The sequence below is a fragment of the Nyctereutes procyonoides genome, unplaced genomic scaffold, assembly GCF_905146905.1.
Source record: "Nyctereutes procyonoides isolate TBG_1078 unplaced genomic scaffold, NYPRO_anot_genome, whole genome shotgun sequence".
NCBI classification, from domain to species: Eukaryota; Metazoa; Chordata; class Mammalia; order Carnivora; family Canidae; genus Nyctereutes; species Nyctereutes procyonoides.
Window position 1 is genome coordinate 3,289,520 of NW_026575047.1, and position 19,520 is coordinate 3,309,039.

Genomic DNA, 19,520 nt, shown 5'->3' on the forward strand with positions numbered 1-19,520 from the left:
AAACTAAGGTGACTTTTCCTCTGTTCTTTTTGTTCACACCAAATAATTGCTTCATTAAACCATATTATGCTGAGTGAAACAAGTCTATTGGAGAAGGACAATCATCATATGGTCCCACTCATACACAGAATATAAGAAATAGTGAAAGGGACCATAAGGGAAGGAGAGGAACTGAGTGGGGAAAAGTTAAAGAGGGAGACAAATCATGAGAGACCCCATAACTCTGGGAAACAAAGGGTTGCTGAAGGGGAGGTGGGTGGAGGGATGGGGTGACTGGGTGACCGGCACTGAGGAGGGTACTGATGGGATGAGCACTGGGTCTTATACTATATGCTGGAAAATTGAATTTAAATACAAAATTTAAAAAGTAATAGAAAACACAGTTGTTTCCAGAATCCCTCTACAGCAACCAGCACTATCAGCAAGAAAAATATGGATAATTTGCTTCTTCAAGTCTCAGTGACCTCTTCTTATTAGTGGGGCCAGGATGGAAGAGAGGGTACATTTTGAATATGAAAGAAAGTAAAATTAGATCCCTGAACTGAATAGAATAAAAAAAAAATATTGTTTTCCAATGGTATGTGTGTGTGTGAGGGAGAAGGGACTCTGACGAGAAAAAAATATTGTTTTGTATTAAATTAACGAGAAAAAAATTGTATTAAATTACAATACAACATACTGCAATCTTTGTGGGAAACATTAAAAAAATGCCTAAATTCTATGAATTAGAGAAAAGACTACCAATAAAATCTAAGATTCTGATAGCTAATATATATATATATATATATATATATACTTTATCTCAGGACATTTTGTCCAAACGGGTAAAATGATCGTCATTATCATATTATTATCAATGAAATTGTACATTATCATTATCAGAATAATTGTAAAGAAAATTCAACTCTTGATTCAGTATTGACAGAAATGTCAAATAGAGTACATGATATTATTCAGATCCATTCTGACTTCGAATCCCAGGATTTTAAGAAAGGTGTCTTGATTCTGGAAAACAAGGTCTAGGGCTCCTTAAAAGAGGGGAAACAATAAACAGTTTAAGTATTTTGTAAGAACTTCTAAAATACATACTGGTTTTAGGGAAAGGAAGTATGGAATTACATTTTTCATGTATGATCTTAATCAGATGACTCTGGAGTCTATGGTAACATGAAATACTTTTTAATCTCCTCGCAAATGGAACACTTATACTCCAAGTGTCAATGTCAAGGAAACAACTCCGAGTTTAAATTTCTACAAGTTTAAAGATTTACATTAAGATCTCAGTGTTAGAAAACTGTAATTGAACGCAAGCTTGGACATAATTAATAGTTAAGCTGTATAATTTTTCACTTTCCATTTCAAGGATTGTTACTAAAATAGCAATTTTTCTCCTCTTGCTAATCCAACAATTTCATCCTGACAGCCTGTCATCATGAGAATTTACTATCACATTACTGCTTTACACACTCCAATACAAACATTTCCAAGCTGAAATTAGATACGTTGACAAGAAATATGGCTTTTAGTTAATGATTTATGGTCTTGCTTTGGAAAAAGAAATGTTCTCTTAAATATATTATCCTGACAAGTAGCTTCCAAACTTTTTGTTGAAGCATTCAAAGGGAAAGTTTTATGATCACTATCAATAAAAATAGTGCTTTGGCATTTTTATATCCCTCTCCCCACAAAGAAAGAGAAAATACTACGAGGGTAGGTCACAGTGACTAATAGTACGTGGATTATACCTGGTAGACCAGGGTGTACACCCCGGATTTTCCGCTGACTCACTCTGTGGTTTGCGTTACTGGTTTCCTTTCTTGTGTTATAACTGTCCCAGCTATCAATTGGATCACAAAGTGTACCCACCCCTGAAGGTGTTTTGAGAGACTGAATGCAGTAGTCTCTCTCATCTCTGGGGGCTATCTTCCAAGACCCCAAGTGGTTGCCTGAAACCATAGATAGTACCAAACCCTACACATCCTGTGGTTTTTTTTCCCCCTATATATACAGACCTATGTCAAAGCTTAATTTATACATTAGGCACAGTAAGGGGTGAACAATAGCAAATAATAGGAGATACTAAACAATATGCAATATAAACAATAAAATCACAAAATTAAAACAATGCACTGTAATAAAATTCATGTCAATGTAGTCTTCCTCAAAATATTTTATTTTTTATATTGATATTTTTCTTCTTGTAATGACGTGAGATGCTAAAATGCCCACACGACGAGATGAAGGGAGGTGAGTGACGCAGGCACTGTGATTAGTGTTAGGCTACTATTGACCTTCTGATAATAGAGTAGAGGGAGGATCATCCACTCCTGGACCTTGGTTGACTCTGGGTAACTGAAACCATGGAAAGAGAAACCACAGATACAGAGGACTACTGTCATAGAATCCACCAGAAACATAGGTAGAAGGAACATCAAATAGTGCTGAATAGTTATTTGGTATTTTTATCATCATTACCTACTGGCTGCAACTCAGGGCTAGTTTTGGGCTAAGAAGTGGGGACATACAGATGAGGAAGTCACACTTCTCTGAGACCCTCCAAATGTCATTGTCAAGGAAACAACTCCGAGCTTAAATTTCTACAAGTTTAAAGATTTACATTAAGATCTCAGTGTTAGAAAACTGCAGTTGAATGCAAGCTTGGACATAATTGTTAAGCTGTATAATTTTTCACTTTCCAAGGATCGTTACTAAAATAGCAATTGTTCTCCTCTTGCTAACCCAACAATTTCGGTGGATCAGACTGTGTTGTCGAGCAAAAAGGAGGTGGCACATGTGAATGCACTTCGAAAAATAAGAAACTCAACATAAATATAAGAATATTTTGTCAATAAAATCATCACCAGTGTCCTTAAAAATAAGTTAATGTTAAAAGGTGGGTCAGTATCTCACTTCAGAATGTTAACAACTTGTATTTCACAACCATATTGCCAATATTTTAATCTTAAATACATCGAGTGTCTGTTAACCAACTGACTCCACCATCCATTCGTTCATGCACTCCACAAGATTCACCAGTGTCCACTCTGTTCTGGGGACTCACTTGCCAGCCTTTTTAGCCACCCAGGCCTCTGTTTCTCAAGCACACAGTCACACCTTTCTTTCCTTTTCATGTAAACTGATTCCTTAATTTTATGTCTGATCTTCTAGGAAGGCTTTCTGATGCCTCTTAGCAGAACGCCTCGTGGGTAACTTACAAATGTCTTTTAAAAATTAAGCTTCCTTAAACCAGCAAAGTACCAAATCTAGTCAAAAGGCTGCCATGAAAATGAATACCTGACACAGCTTTGGCTGGGTATGGGAAAACAACAGTTTGAGAGCCCAGATTTGGGGAGATAATGGTACTAAGATCCACTGGAATTGCATTTAAGGATTTCATACACGTGACAAAACCCATCTACTGCTGAAATTGGCTTGATTTACAGTGTAAGATAACAGTGCCTCTAGCATCGCAAATGCTAAAACAACTTATTTAATTGCTTTAATTCACTATTAATTGATTTTTTTTAATGCACTGCCAAAGTACAAGTTTTTCCAAGCTCTACAAGCATAAATAACACAACTATAATATCTTTTCAACTTGCTGACTGCACGATATCATGAGCATTAAAACTATGGTATAACAGGGTGGTTTACTAGTTGTTACAGTAGTGAGAAATTATGAGTTGGTATTAGTTGTCAAATCTATATAACATCAGAATTTTATTTTTAAAACCAGAAAAGCAAACATCAACTGAATTAAAAAAATGGATTTTATATATTACTATTTATTTTTAGAATGCAAATATGAATTAGATCTCCCCATCATGACACTAAAATAATAATAGTGTATTTTAATATTTGTGGTTTGTAGAATTTAGATAGTACCTACTTACCAAGATGCTTACTGGTGAAATTCCTTTTAAGAATATGAAAGAAAAATAGCGTAGTATAGAAAAAATGCATTGGGAGTTAATAATTAATAGACTCTTCTATTTTTTTAATAGAATCTAGAGGAACCCCATCCTTTGCTTCATTCTTCACTCTTGTGAATTGTCTGTAGGGTAAACTGTACTGATGGAGAATATTCAAGAATCCATCTCATGGTGGGCAACTCTAATGATCCCAAGGTTTTTCTTTGTGCTCAGCAGAACCTTATTTACCTGCAGCTTCTATTGACTAAGTTCTAGTTTTCCTCTTGGTGCTAAAATAGTTTCATTTTCCTTATACTCCTAAGTCCTTGAACCACTAGAAGGCAGGTATCTAGCTTCCGCCTCCTTCTCATTAGACTAAACACACAATATCATCAATATTTCTTCCCAGAATGCAGCTCTAACTCACCATCCTGGTGAGTCTCCTCTGAATATGTCCTACTTTGAGGTTTCTCCATCTTGTCCAGAATATCCCATCAGCATAATTCATCCAGCTTTATTTCCCATAGTTTTATTATGAAAGAAGACGTTTTGCTTGTTGCTCAAGAAAATTGTTGACATTATTAACATTTAAAAGTTTTATACTAAAATACGGAATATTTGTTAGTATATTTAAAGTGTGATTATATACATACAGACACTTCTTTGGATATTTTAACAGGCTCTCATCCACGTCCTATCCTGTTGCTATCCTTCCAGTGAATAGTGCCACGTCCTGGCCACAGTGCTCTGAGAGCCGCGCAGAGCTGCCTGTTTCCTGCACGCACACTCACTCCCTGTCCTCTGGCACCCCTCTTGTCTACATCACAATCATCTGTCACCTGTGCAGCCTGAACAGGCTCTGCACTGCTCATCCTCTTCCCTTCCTACATCCTTACAGTTTATTCTCGGCCTAGTAGCCAAAGGGCTCTTTCAAAAACCTAAGTTGATTGGGGCGCCAGGGTGGCTGGGCTGGTTAAGCATGTCTGACTCTTGATTTTGGCTCAGGTCATGATCTCAGGGCCAGTCTGGCTCCGTATGCAGCACTGGGAGCCTGCTTAAAATTCTCTCTCTCCCTCTCTCCCCCACTCATTCTCTCTCTCTCTCTCTCTCTCAAAAATAAATAAAAACAAACAAACAAAAAAACATAAAGTAGGTCAAGTTGTCAACTGCTGGAAACACCCCGAGACTCCCCATTATAATGAGAATGAAAGCCCAACCTCTTGCCCTGTGTCTTCTCTGTAACGTCTCCTCCCTCAAACACCCCTCTTATACCACCCACAGTGCTCCAGGTGCATTTGTCCCTTCCTTCAGTCTCAGTGGGGCCTAGGGGATCCACCTTTGGGCATCGGGACTTCCTATCCTGGCACAGGAAGCGCTTTTAGCAGGTGTCTGCATGGCTGCCTCCCTCTTGTCAGTTAGGTCTTGGTTTACCTGTCCCTTCCTTGGGAGGCCTTCCTCACAAGGTCACAGGATACAAGTAGTTTCTCCTACCTCTTTCAATCCCATCGCCCTATTATACTGGTACTTGGCGTCATTAATACATTCTCATTTGTTTATGTGTTTATTGTCTGTTTTCCTAATGAGAGAAGGCCCCCCCATAGCAGCATCCTTGGCACTTCAGTCACTTCAGTGTTGCTGGGTGAATGTGTGCATGCATGCCTAGCTCCTGGGGAGCAGGTTCACAGGTCACAGCAGGTCACTGTGAAGTGACCAAGGCCTAAGAGTCTGAGCCTGGGTTTGAATTGCTGATTTGTACTTGCTAGCAGTCAGACTTTGAGCAAGTTATCTAACATTTCTGAGTCTGAAATTATACATTTTAAAAAAATGGGGATTAAACATGTTACTTCAGGTTATTGGAAGGATTAAATAAAATCTAAAAAGTGTGTAAAATGCATAGACAACTGCTATGTAAATTTAGCAATGAATAGTAATGTGGCTGAATTTTTAAGTGTTTGGGGCAGCTACAGTGTTGACTCATATTACACTTGGAATATAATATAAAATTCTCTAAGTCTTTTTTTTTATGTGTGTTGCTGGGAAGTGCCTTTGTGCCTTTTTTTTTTTTTTCTTACACAGTTGCCTTTTGGGAGCCAACTATAGAAGTTTATATTCATCAGCTTTATTTTGTTCATTCATTCAGTACATCATTCAAAGCTGCCTAAAAATGTTGACAATTTCCATTTTATTATTCATTAAATGTCAGTTCGGATATTTGGAACCAGGGTTTCCATCTACAATCTGAGGTACCCAACCCAAGCCATCTTGGTCTACAGACCTCTACAAGGATTCTTGGGACCACCTTCTAGCAGCTTCCTTTCCTTTGCCCCAAGCACAGCCTGGACCTGCCCTTGGGGGAAGGCTAAAAATAAAAATAATAGCTTTTAAAGAAACTGCCAAACTAGTTTTTAGGGTGGTTGTACTAGTTTATCTTCCCCTTGTCACTATGTTTTACTTTGGCTGTTCTAACAGGTATAGTGGCGTCCCCTTGTCAACTCTATTTGTATTTCCCTAACAACTGGTGGTATTGATCATCTCTTCATACGCTTATTTGCCACTCATATATTGTTTTTGGTTAAATATCTCTTTATGTTTTTTGCCCATTTTCTAATTGCATTGTTTGCTTATGTTCACCGTTGAGTTTTGAGATTTTTTTTTATATACTTGTTTCTATATATTTTCTAGGTATGACTCCTTTATCTGATCTGTGGATGCCAAATATTTTCTCCTTGTCTGTTACTTGCCTTCTCTTCCTCTTAATAGGGACTTTCAGTGGATAAGGCTTATTTAATTTTGATGAAGTCCATTTATTGATTGTTTTATGGATGTCTAAGAAGTCCTGAGTTCTAAAGATTTTCTCCTTTGTTGACTTCTAAAAGTTTTATAGTTTCATGTTTTATACTTAAATCTATGATTCATTTTAACTTAATTTTGTAGGAGGTTGTAGGGGAGGAAAACTTTTCTCTACTTCCCTTCAAGGTTCTTCAGATGGACTAATGATTAAATTTACATAAAACAGATTAGCAGGATTAAAACGAATTTAATTTTATATATACAGGAGCCCATAAAAATATGAGATTCAAAAAAGTGACCAAAGAAGGTAGTCTTCATGCCTTTTAGACAAAGAAACACTAAATTTGTGAAGATTGAAGAGGACAAAGGGGTTTGGGTTTGGGGTAGTAAATTAGTGAAGAAGTAACAAGCCTTGGTCTTCTCAGCCCTAAATACCTTGGTCATAGTGACACCTTCTAGCCTATTGCTATAGGGAAGGTACCTTTCACATGGGGGATTTATCTCCTGCTTTCAGGTAACAGAGGAGCTCAGAACGTCCTCCTTGGACCAACTGTTTCTTAAGTTGCTTTAATTCAAAATAGTTAATATGCCAAAGTGGCATATTTTGGGGTGACATATTCTGGTTCCCTTCAAGGCATTGAGTTTTGGTTGAGGTTCTTGTTTTTCTTTTTCTTTCTTTCTTTCTTTCTTTCTTTCTTTCTTTCTTTCTTTCTTCTTTCTTTTTTTATTATCATTGATTTCTCTGACATTTCAAAAAGACTATCTTTCCTCTATTAAATTGCTTTTGTACCTTTGTCAAAAACCATTTGAGCATATTTGCATGGATCTATTTTTGGGCTCTCTATTGTGCTCCATTGATTTGTGTGTCTATCTTTCTGCCAATACCAAAGAATCTTGATTACCTTTGCTATAAAATAAGTCTTGAGTACAGGTAGAGTGATTCCACCTACTTTATTCTTCTTTTACAAAATGGTTTTAGCTATTATAGTTTCTTTGGCTTCTCACATAAATTTCAAAATAATCTTTTCTATGAGTGCAAATATCTTGTCTGGATTTGAATAGAGATTCTGTTAAGGCTGTATATCAATTTGAGGAGAATTCACATTTTTACTATCTTGAGTCCTCCCAGTCTGTATACCTCTCCATGTATTTAGATCTTTTGTTCCTTTCATCAGCATTTTGTGATTGTCAGCCAGTTGGAGGTGGATGATACCATGTTATCTCCAGGGGGGATGGGGTGCCTACTGGGCCTTCTGACATCACCTTGGTGGTGTTGGGGTGACTCATTACAGCCCGTCAAGGATGGAAGTCTAGGCTCTCTGTAGTGCTTTGCTGACAGGGGTGGAAGTGGGGCCACAATGTTTTTGGTGGTGTTTAGCTAGAGTAGAAGTATTGTCTGCAAGCTTCCTGTTTTGCTTGGAAACTCCTGGTCCTTTGGCTGGAGAGAGCAAGCTTCTTTTGTCTGAATCTATTGGTGGTTCCAAGTTGCTGGGTTCCTCATTGTGTCATTTCTTTGTCCTGTGGTCTCCTGCTGGTCTGCTTTCCTCTCTACATCTATTAGAGTCTTCTTATAATATATATATATATATTATATTGTCTGGAGTTTTTAACTATACCTAGCAGGAGGAATAAGGTACATGAATTTTATCTTTCTGGAAGCAGAAGATAAAAGTTACAGAGCAAGTGTTACTTTCTTTTTCAATGTGTGTTTCTATTCTCTCTTTATTAGATCATTTTAAAAAGCTGGTATTAACCCCGACATGCTTATGAGAATGTTGGACAAAGAAGTTAAGTGCCTTATCCAGTTGGACCTGGTCAGTTCATGCATGGGATTATTCCTTGTACCAAATGTGTATATTTTTAAAGATTAAACTCTTGTTGTCTGAATACAAAGCGTTTTTAAAATTAGGCTCTTTTCAAATGAATAGAATAGGCATTAAATCATTTAAAAATCATATTGGATCAAGGTAGGAGTTAGAAAGTATACTGTGGTTTCATGGAAATATGCCAACTAGAGACATTTTTCTAAGTTCTGACACAAGATTTAAAAGTCCTGGTTTTTCTAATGTCTGGTAATTTTTTTTTTTTTTTGGAACCAGTCCCTTAACTGTTCTGGATATTACTTTCCAAATTTGTAAAACAATGGTAATAATACTTGCTTTGCCTATTTCTCAGACTTCTTATAATAATCAGATGAGTTAGGATATGTGTAAATATGTTCTAACTTGTTAAGCTATTTACAAATGTAAGATGTTATTTTAATCCCCATCATTATTACTCAAATAGTTATGAATTTTCTCTTTATCTAGCAAAATGGAAGGCAGTAAGATACATAAGACTTAAGGAGGGATATATTAACAATCATAAGAATAGGCTTTGCAAAATAATAGGTCCAATAAATGTAAAGATTATTTAGAAGGCTATTATATAGATATTGATATGATAAAGAATTATATGCAATTACATAAAGCAAAGAAATTAGCTGAGAATTTCTTTCTCCAAAAAATTTTTTTTCTCCAAAAATTTTAAAATTAGATTTATTATCCAGTTTGGTTTAGACATGACATAAAGAAAATAAAGAGCAAAGAGTCAATTTCATTCTAACACAAGATCTTCCTGTCAGGCCAGTCACCTAAATATACCCCCTGCTTGTTATTTCATGATTCTCCTTCTTTCCCTCCTACCAGTTCTTCAGGATCCAGCAATATTCTCACCACCTCCCCCCACCACCCTGTTAAGTTTCTCTGACAATTCCAGCCTACTCTACTCTCATCCTGTTCAGAAATCTTATTGCTCTCATGGCCTATACTACAAAATTAGGCACTTAATTATATATTGCCTTGCACTGTTTTCTAATTGTGTCATGGATATCTTCTCTTTCATGCTAAATTGTAAATTATCAGCAAAAGACCAATTTTCATGCTTTTCTGTTTCTCCTTCAGCATTTAGAAAACTTGGGCATATACTAGCTCCTCAAAGAATAATTGGTTGACCAAATGATTCAGAAAAGCTTTTTATAACTCTTTAATTATACAGTATTAAAAAACAGAGTACAAGATGACCAATGATAACTGTATTAATTACCCTGAGTGGTAAAGTTATTCAGTATACCTGGGCTCTGGAAGCTACTGAGACTTGTAGTTGGCAGAGTAGACAGCAGTGATGAACTAAAGGGCCATACATTTTGAGCTCTGGAATGAGTCATCACTACCTGCAGAATAGATTAGTTAAAAAGAAGTCTGTGATTTTTTTCACTATTTACTTCAGTTGTGTTGGTATCAACCATTCAGCATCCTATCCTCAAAGTAAATCAAGGTGATGTGAAGGGTTAATTCGTATGAAGTGTTATTCTGGTTCACATATAGAATAGATCCAGACAAGACTAAGACAAGAGGCATTCATTAGGAAGTTTGGACTTCTTAGAAAATTCTAAGTTTTTTTTATCTCACTCTAAGAAAAAATAAAAGCAAAAGTAAACATCTTTGAGGAGGTTGCCACTGGGAACCTTGGAAATTATCTAGTTTAACTTTCTCATTTATAGGTCACAGGCTCTAGAAGTTACATAAAAATGGGTTACTGTTGCAAGGATCCCTTTACCAGTTCAAAGAATGTTCAAAATACATCATTTTAACTACTTTAGTTCTTCATTTGCTAGTATTTGGATAAGCACCTCAAAGACAAAGTTCGCATATTTTATAATTCAAGTGCTCTGAATTTAAACTCCAGATTTGTTACTTATTAGTTATATAACTCTAAGTAAATGTTATAGCTTCAGTTTCCTCATGGATAAAATTGACAAAGCAATATTTATTTATCTGGATTTTTTTTTTAAATTTTTATTTATTTATGATAGTCACACACAGAGAGAGAGAGAGAGGCAGAGACACAGGCAGAGGGAGAAGCAGGCTCCATGCACCAGGAGCCCGACGTGGGATTCGATCCCGGGTCTCCAGGATCATGCCCTGGGCCAAAGGCAGGCGCTAAACCGCTGCGCCACCCAGGGATCCCTATCTGGATTTTTTTAAAAAAAGATTTTATTTATTTATTCATGAGAGACATAGAGACATAGGCAGAGATAGAGGCAGAGGGAGAGGCAGCCTTCCTGCAGGGAGTCCAATGCAGGACTCAGTCCCAGGACCCTGGGATCACACCCTGAGCTGAAGTTAGATGCTCAACCACTGAGCCATCCAAGCATCCCATATTTCTCAGGATTTTTCCAAGAACTAATAGTTTCATACAAGAAACATTCTTAGCACTGTTCAGAAAAACACAAGATCATAATAAGTTACTTTGCTTATAAGCTCCATTTTAATAATTTAGTAGTCTTGTTATTATATTGTAATCATCATTATTGTTTTTTTTAAATTTATTTTATTTTATTTATTTATGATAGTCACACACACAGAGAGAGAGGCAGAGACATAGGCAGAGGGAGAAGCAGGCTCCATGCACCGGGAGCCCGACGTGGGATTCGATCCCGGGTCTCCAGGATCGCGCCCTGGGCTAAAGTCAGGCGCTAAACCGCTGCGCCACCCAGGGATCCCTCATCATTATTGTTAAGTTCAACTTTTGAGTAGGGACTATATTACGGATGAAAACAATTGATTAATTGATGATTAATCAAATGATTAATTGATTAATACAATTAATGAAGTTTTAGAATTAGTCTAGGATGTCAAAGGAGCATAGAAGAGGACACCTCACAAAACCTGGGTACCAGAAAGTATACCTGTAGCAGAGGATGATTGGTATGAGTCTTAGAGATTAGATTAAAAGTAATTGATGGAGACAAGTTGGTTTGGGTACATTTTGATTTTAGATAAGTGTATCAGGAAGGAACATGGTTAAGTGGAGTGTATACCATAAGGACCAATGAGAATTATTATAATAAAATGATGCATTAGGAGAGATGGAACAGATGGAACCCATTTGAGAAAAGGTCATACTTTGTGAATGACTGGAATGAGCCAGTTCTGAGAGGGAAGAGTCAAGAGTGACTTTCAAGATGTCTAGTTTGGATAAGTAGGTAGATAGAGAAATGATGAGTGTACTTTGGGCTGGGGTGAACTTGTTATATATTACAGGGGATGCTTTTTCCCTACTTCTCATATGTCCATACTAGAGAAAACTCCTCTAGTCTGATACTTCTGGCTTCTCTTCCTTACTCATTTTGCCTTTTGGGGAATAAATGCTTTATTTGATGAGTAGAACTGGAAAGAGTAATGTGGGCAGAAGAACTCTTCCTTCAGGAAGCAACTTGGCTGTTGGAGAGTATGTGCTTTTTTTATGTCACAATGCATTCTTTTAGACTGGATAGGAATCTGCCATTTTGGGGCCCCACTGTCACAGTCCAGATCAATTCCTGATTCATATTAGTAGTCTCACTTACCCACATTTGTAAGTCATGTGCTCCAAACTAGTCATGGTTTGACTTCCATCTTTGCTACTTATTTCTCAGATTTCTTAGCATTAGAGCAGGAAAGACAGGTGCAGTTTATAGGACTCCTCAGAGACCTCAACAAGGCTATCTTCCTGAAACTTACCATGATTTTAACAATACATCTAAGGCTCTGTGTTAGTATCTCATACAGCTGACTCGAATAAATTGTTAAATGTTGAGCCAACTATAGTTCGAGCATGTCATACATTTGCCCCTTAACACATAATAAATACTCAGTAACTATTCATGGAGTTTATGTATTTCAAATTAGGTGGGGAAGATAATTATCTTGCATTTAAAAATCACGTTAGAAAGATTTAGAGGTACTAATTTATTGTACTCTTTTTTGGTGATTTGCAAACTGTCCTCTGTTCAATTTTGCCAACTGGATTATCTTTCCCTTAATAGACCCTTCTCCTTTTTGTCACTGGACCTATCTTATGTGCTATGTGGTAAGTAGAATAATAGATTTCCACATCTTAATTCCCTGATCCTGTGAAATATGTTGTTACACGGCAAGGGGAATTAAGGTTGCTAATTAGCTGACTGTAAGATAAGGAGATTTTCTGGACTTTCTCGGTGACTCCACTATAATCACAAGAGTCCTTACAAATGAAAGAGGGAGGCAGATGAATCAGTCAGAGAAGATCTGATGACAGAAGCAGAGGGCAAAGTGACGCAATTGGCTTTGAACACAGATATGACACCACCAGTGTCTCACCAGTCAAGATGTGACAGCCTCTACAGGATGGGAAAGGCAGAGAAAACATATTCTTCCCTAGACCCTCCAGAAAGGAATGCAACCTGTTGACAACTGATTTTAGTCCAGTGAGACCCATTTCCAATTTCTGAACTGCAGCGCTGTACAGAAATGAGTTCGTGTTGTTTTAAGCTGCCATGTTGTGGGAATTTGTTAGATCAAAAATGAGAAACTAATATACTCTGCAACTCACCCTTCCTCTACTCCCTGAGTGGGAGTTTATAAATGCAGGGACTCTGTCAGAGATGAATTCTGGTTCCTCCACTAGCTAGCTCTGTAACCACAGTTACTTAACTTCACACCACCATTTCCTCATCTATAAAATGGAGGTTATAACAATACCTTCCCCGGAGGGCTGCTGAGTGGATTAAATGAATTAACATGTAGGGAAGCACTTAGAACAATGGGCACATGGTAAACACTATGTGAGTGTGTGCTATTATGGTCAGTGGTATATCTACATCTACAGATTATTTTGATAACCAGTTCAAATATCATCTCTTTCACAGAAAAATGCCTATTATTTCTCCTTTTCTAGACATTAAAATCTCTCTTCCTTAAATGCACAGAGAATTTTCTCTGTATAACTCTTTACTGCACTTGGCAACTTAAATTTTATTTAAGGAATTTCATACATGTTCAATCACCTCTAAGATATAAACTCTTGCAAGGAATTACTGATATGTGTTTTGTTTGCTTATTTATATTAATCTTGTTATCCCCATAGTTTTTGGGCCAGTGTTTTGCATAGTATAGGCTCTCAACAAACATATTTTGAAGTACTAACGGTGTTTTCAAGAAGCAAAGTAAATCACCCACTGGATGATGGTTAGTATCATCTGTTTCAAGAATTAATCAAAACTACAAGAGTGCTATAGAAAACATACTTACAAGTAATTGACAGGATTCAGATTTTGTTTTTTTTCCTTTCATTCTAGATGTTCAACCCTAATTTGAATCACATATTAGATCAGGATTGCTTTTTAATTAATTATTACCCTCTAAAGAATATTTTATAAAGTCCCCTCTGAAGGTTTTCTCTTTGATTAGAAAGCATGATGCTGTGGGGACTGAATTTTAGTGCTGTGCAAAGACATGATAGGACCTCTCATTTCTGCATTTCTAGAACATTTCCATTAAGACTGTCATATGTGGCTAAAAAGTTGACTTCAAGGGGTTTTCTAATAACAGTGGTCAGTCGACCAATATTTCATAAATGGAGTGAAAACACACAAACATAATTACCATAGGAATCAGTATTTTAAGTTCTAAAATTAATATTCTCATTAGTGGTTATGTTCATTTTTTGCATACAGCTACAGTTAGTCTCAAAATACTGATAATTACTGTAAGGTTATATCCTGGCCCAGCATAAGAAATGAAATCCAATTAAGACCAGCTGCTGTTAACCTTGGCAGTATTTTTTGAAATTATTCTCCAAACAGTCCCAATTTTTGTTAAAACCATGGAAGAAAAAGTTACTTATTGAGAAGGAGGCAAATTAAATCTAAACCTTACAAACTCTGACTTAGTGCCTCTAATGATAAGCTGATTCACATGGTTTCTGCTTTTTATCACTATTTTGACATTCCAGTACAATATCTATAATTTAATTACATGATACAAAAACAAGTCTTTACTTACATCCTATGTATGTAAGACTAATTCATTCTACCGAACAGCTCACTGACTTTTGAGAGCTACAATTAGGAAATTTTTTATATAAAAATAGAAAAACAAAATGGCTTATACATTATGATGTTGAAGACAATTAAAAAAATAGATGTTGAAGACAATCTTTGCAAACAATATATATTACAATTGAAGAAACCATGTCTTCAGGTTGCAAACTTGTCAAAACCCTGTCAAATGAAGAAATAAACCTTCCTTTTTGATGTCAGTAATCCGAAAATGAAAAAGTAACTCTCCTTTGAAAAGGCAGATTGCTGATATTTTCATAGACAGTCTATTCTTTTTCAGTGGCTCTGAATTGATCCTGCTAATGCAGAAACTGGCTTTCTCAGATTTGTTTAGCTTTTGGTGTTAGCGATTTAAAAAAAAAATTCCTCTTTTGCTGTGTTTGAAATAACTGTAATGATTTTTTCTCATGCTGATTTTTAAGTGCTTAAAGGAAAGCAAGGGTTGATAGCTCATCAAGACACACGAGACTCCCCTAAGAGTTGACAACTTCCATTTTGAGAATGCATTAGCCAAACACTTCCATTTCCATTGGAGGGTGTCATTAGGGGCACTTAAGCAAAGAGAGCTACTAGGAACAGAAACATCCCAGAGAATTTGTGTAAAGACTGATGCACCCTTTGCTCCATATTTTAAAATGATATATAACTCAAAGAGCAACTACATTAACAGATCATTTGGATTATCATGAGTTGTGATGAACTAAAGCCTGTGTAATATTCTAACCCAACAACTTGCTTTATGACAGCAATGGCATGGGCATCTGCCTTAAAGAGTCATCTTACTTCCTCTTCTCTTGGATACCACTGGGATTTACAGTGTCTGAGGCAAGAGGCAGAAGTAATAAAGTCTTACAGGAAAAAAAGTTATATAAAGTCATTACAGAAATGAAGACATGATGAGCAACGGGTTAAGTCACTATTATTAAATCAGTCCTGAAGAAGAGAGCTCTGAATCTGTTCTCTTTCGGAAGGAAAATTTGCTTATACCTGATATGCACTCAACACTTTTGAGAGAGGTGACCGTGAAAGGATCCTAACTGTATGCCACATTATATGCCAGGCCTTTATATATTTCATGTAAATTATAGATACACATATAATTTATTACAATTATATCTAATTTATTGTGATTATATGAGATAAAATATAAATTATTATATATATATGTGCGTATATGTGTGTATATATATATGTATATGAATAATTTCAGGTAAGTGCTAAAGTAATGCTGCATTGAGGCATTATCATTGCCACATTAAAGATACTTCCAGAGTAGTATAGCTAGTAAATCATTTAAATGGGATTCGGATACAACTCTTACTGGTTTCAAAGTGTGTGGTTTTTATTCTATATCATATTGGTCTTACTTGATTTTGTTCTCTTTATTTCCTTTCCCTGTTTCTTAATCAGGCAAAGGTAGAAACTGACTATAGTTAAAACTTTGTTAGCCTCATCAGATTTTATTTATTTATTTACGTATTTATTTATTTTGAGAGAAAGAGGGACAGAGACAGAGAGGGACAGAGGGGGTGGGGAAGGGCAGAAGGAGAGTTCCACGTCTTGCATGGACCTCAAGACCCTGAGATCACAACCTGAGCCAAAAATCAGGAGTCAGATGCCTAACCAACTGAGCCACCCAGGCGCCCTTGATTATTTTGCTCTTAAGGAAGATTCAGATTCTGTCTTTCTCTCAAAATATCTAGTCTTTATTCTTTCCATGTACTGAATTACGGCCTCCCAAATGGTAGGCCCAGGTCCTAACCTGAGAAGCTGTGACTGATACCTTACTTAGAAAATGTCTCTTTGCATATGTGGCTAAGGACCTTGAGAAGAGGTGCTTATTCTGGGCCTTAAATACAGTGACATCTATTATCAAAGAGAGAAAGGTATCTGTCTCGCTCTGCATTTCTCCCTGAAACAGAAGTCAAGAAGCCACAAGCCAAGAAATGCCAGGAACCACCAGAAGCTGAAAGAGACAAGAAATAGATTTTCTCCTGCAGCCTCTAGAAGGAGTGTGGACCTGCTGATACCTTAAGTTGACTTCTGACCTCCACAACCGTGAGAAAATAAATTTTTGTTGTTTTAAGCTAAGAAGTTTGTAGTAATTTATTATGGCTGCCACAGAAACTAATACAACTCTCCTCTTTTAAATTCTGAAATTGGTGGTAGGGGAAATTGTAATATAAAAACACTGCATGCTCACTCTAGCCCCGTAGAGTAATAGGAAAGAGATAAAGTGTAGGAAAGACGGGGCATTTTACTTCTGCTTAAGCCCCTAAAGCACCTCAGAGTCACACAGCTTGTCTTTTTCTACCTTCTTGTGCCCAAATATCTTCCAATTACTGGGAGATAGTCTGTCTGTGGTCAATAGATATTTGTTGAGCAAGTCAACCTGACTTGGAAGTAGCTTCAGCAGAACTAGAACATTTCAGGAAAGAATAAAAGGTCATTTATCCTGAGAGAAGTGTTCATTCTTGCCTGAATTCTCATCAGCATGCCGACACCTGCTCTGACGTGCATTTAGGTCTATCAGCGTGTCGGAACTACCAGTCTTTGTGACACGCTGAAAAGACAAGGTAAATGAGGAATGCAGTGGCAAACGTGCATAGTCCTCAGGGTGTGGTGGCAATCATGCGTTAGTCATCGAAGGTGAACTCTGCCATTTTTCAATCTTTCAAAATAGAATTTTCCAGAAAAAGCTTAAAATGTGATAAATGGGAATTGCGGGGCAATACAGAAATCTAAATGGCATGACATAAGGCTAGGATTCCATTCTACCACGTCATCTGGAACATTGGGAGGAAATCAGTAGATCTGGGAATAGATGGGGGTGCCTCTTAGTGTAGACCCTTCATATCAGCCAGGATGTACTGGTTCTGCCATACTGGGCCTCTCCAGGAAATTCCAGTCTTGCTAGTTGATGCCTTGCAGGCCAGCTATCATATATTTTTAACACCATTTCAATTCATCCATTTTCTCTAGAATATATACTCCCTTTTTTGCAGCCCCAGTGTTGTGGCTCCAGTATGCCACTATTTGGATCCCTGTCTCCCACTTGGATGCCCAAAATAGCCTCTTCAGAGATCTCTCTTCCTACAGAATTGCTCCCTATAATTTATTCTCAACACAAACTTTCTTGAAGTGCAATCTGCACATATGACTGCTCTACTAAAATGCATACATACATCAAGGAAAAAAAAAACAGAAAAAAATTCACCACTGTTGGCTTCCTGTCACTCCACAGGATTAAATTTAGATCTCATACTGTATACGTGTGTATGTGTGTGTGGACACACAAGTATACACAGACACACATTTAAATATATGGCATCTATATTATATAGCAACTATATTCTATAAATGGATAAAACCTATACTAACATGTTTGAGCCTCATCTCCTTCTGCAGTCTCTTCTGGTTTTCTCTACAATGGAGTCTATGTCATAAAGCTGTACACTTTTTATTTTTTTAAAAGATTTTATTTATTTATTCATGAGAGAAACAGAGAGAGAGAGAGAGAGAGAGAGAGAGAGAGGCAGAGACACAGGCAGAGGGAGAAGCAGGCTCCACGCAGGGAGCTCGATGTGGGACTGGATTCTGGATCCCAGGATCATGCCCTGAGCCAAAGGCAGATAGACACTCAACCGCTGAACCACCCAGGCGCCCCAACTCTACACATTTCTTATAGCTTTTTGCATCACTAACTTCCTGGCTCCATGGTTTTATACACACCTGCCAATGAGTAGGGATACACTGGTGAGCCCAAAGCAGCAGGCATCTTTTCTGACTGATCAGGGCTTCTGTTCTATGTGATTGGGTGGTATTTTGGCTTCCACCAAGGCAGAGCCTGAGACAAGGAATTGGATACGAGTAGTTTCACAGTGTTTTGAGGAGGTAAACTCCGAAAGCAGGAATGAGAAGGTAGTGAGTGATACAAGGCTGGAGAAAAATGTGCCTTGCTAAGCTTGCTGCTGAGGAATCAGGAGCTCAAATGTGTCAGGACCCGTGAGATGCCAACTCAATGTTCCCAGAATTATCCAGAAAGATAAAGCTTTTCTCCTTCCATCACTGGCTGAGTCTGTTGGCCCCTCTCCACTTCTAGGCTGTAATTGTGGACAGTCTAAGGGAGCTCCAATGACATCACCCTAGGCCAGGAGGCTGAATCAGAAAGAAACACAGTGAACAATGAGATAAAACCCTGGCTTTGCAGGGTGGCCCGGGTGGCTCAGTGGTTTAGCGCCACCTTCAGCCCAGGGCCTGATCCTGGGGACCCGGGATCGAGTTGCACATCAGGCTCCCTGCATGGAGCCTGCTTCTCCCTCTGCCTGTGTCTCTGCCTCTCTCTCTCTCTGTCTGTCTCTAATAAATAAAATCTAAAACAAACCAAACCAAACCAAAACAAAACCAAAAAACCCTGGCTTTGCAACATGAGTCTGAGCTCCTATGCAATTGTGTACCATACCTGCTGCTGCTATCAGATATGGTCTAAGGGAGGTGATGCAGGCACTGAATGAATCTACTATGAAATGCATGGCATTGTGGTTGCTAAAAGTTTTGATTACCTTAGCCTTTACATATGTTGGTCCTTTATCTCAGAAACCTCTTCCTCTTCTTGAAAACTCATGTCCTTAACGGTTCAGATCAATGTCCACCACCTGTGTAAGATGAGTGGGTTGCCCCCAGCAGGATTCTCCTCATCTCCCATGATAACAGAGTTTCAGTCGGGCATATGGGACCCGAGCATCAATGATTATACCCAGATTATACCCTCAGTTTCCTCTACCCCCTTCTTGTGCACTGAAACATGGATATGGAGACGGGAGCCAGTTTCTATCACACAGATATAATGGAGCAACAAAATAATACAACTATGGATCCCTGCATGACCTCATGGAGCTGAGCAATCCTATGCTTTCTAC